Source organism: Myotis davidii, unplaced genomic scaffold, assembly GCF_000327345.1.
Source record: "Myotis davidii unplaced genomic scaffold, ASM32734v1 scaffold185, whole genome shotgun sequence".
In the NCBI taxonomy this organism is placed as follows: Eukaryota; Metazoa; Chordata; class Mammalia; order Chiroptera; family Vespertilionidae; genus Myotis; species Myotis davidii.
The window spans coordinates 3574262-3575676 of NW_006297811.1; the positions used below are offsets into that span (position 1 = coordinate 3574262).

At 57.2% G+C, this 1415-nt stretch overlaps 1 pseudogene; it reads right to left on the bottom strand.

Annotated features, from left to right (window-relative positions):
• Positions 1-1415, bottom strand: part of LOC102753351 — a 6006-nt pseudogene that overhangs the window by 1800 nt on the left and 2791 nt on the right.

Consider the following 1415-nt stretch of genomic DNA (forward strand, 5'->3'; position numbering starts at 1 on the left):
GCCCAGCTGCCCGGCCAAGAGAGGTGCAAGCCCCAGAGCCTGCAGCTGGCCCAGGGCCCCTGTATCATAGAGGAAGCCCTCAAGGGCAGCCACGACACACGGGTGCCAGGCGCTGGCATGAGGATCCCGCAAGAGTTCCATCAGCAGCTCCAAACCACCAGCATCCTGCAGCCGGGCTCGGTTGATGGCCTCCCGGCAAAGTAGGCACACAGCCAGCACCAGGGGCTGCTGGGAGGCTGGGCCCGCCCCACCGGGACCTCGGTGTTGCTGGAGCTCACCCAGCAGCACCTCCACACCACCAGCACTGCCCAGGGCAGGCCATACCAGGCCCTGGGCACACAGGTTGGCAAGGATCAGGACAGCTGACTCGTGGACTGTCCCTTTGGGATGGGAGGCTGGACTGACCAGTGGGCCTAGTCCTCCACCCAGACTTAGCTGCTCAGCACAGGCAGGGGAGCAGTCTCGACTCAGCTCTAGGAGGGCGCAGAGTAGGGCCAAGGTCAGCGCAGGGTCTGGGGCAGCAGCCAGAAGCTCAGCCAGTGGGCGCACTGCTCCCTGCTGGGCCAGGGCCAGGCGGTGCTGGGGGGAGTCCGCCAGGTTGCGGAGGGCGCGCATCACGCTCTGCAAGCAAGGCGAGTCCTGGTAGGCCGCCAGGCTCTCAATGAGTAGGGGAACAGCACCAGCAGAATGGATGTGCGCACAGCTCTCAGCTTCCATGGCTAAGTTGCCCAGAGCACGGGCTGCTCGGTTCTGGTTGTTGTCTGTCTTCCCACACTCCAGAATGTCACCAAAGACAGAATGCCTCCGAGTCTGCGCACTTCAGTCCGGCAGGCCCTTTCCATACAGCAGTCAGTTAGGATGCTAAGCGCCAAGTCCAGGGTGGACAAGGACGCAGAGGAGGGGGCGGGGCCAGCCGAAGGGGCGGGACCGCTGCCACTGTGACACACGCCTTAGCACGGAGGAGCCCGCCCCATGCCCGGAAGTGCTGGATTCCTCCGCTGCCTTGACATGGCACGTGCCGAGAGCTAAGAGCACATGGCCCAAGGGTGTCTTGTTGATAGCTGTGTCCTTTGTCCCACCTAGACCCTCCCTTATTCTGAGGTGGGTCTCTTGTAGACAGCAAATATATCCGTCATGTTTTTTTATTCATTCAGCCACTGGATGTCTTTTGATTGGAGCATTTAGTCCATTTATGTTTAAAGTTATTATTGAAAGGTACTTGTTTGTAGCCATTTCTATTTTTGTACCTGTTTTTCTTTTATAGCTATTTATTTCTTCTTTTTACAGCATTCCCTTTAGCATTTCTTGCATTGCTAGCTTGGTGGTGATAAACTGCCTTAGCCTTTTTTTTTGTCTGTGAAGCTTCTTATTTCCCCTTCAAGTTTGAATGATAGCCTTGCTGGATAGAGTATTCT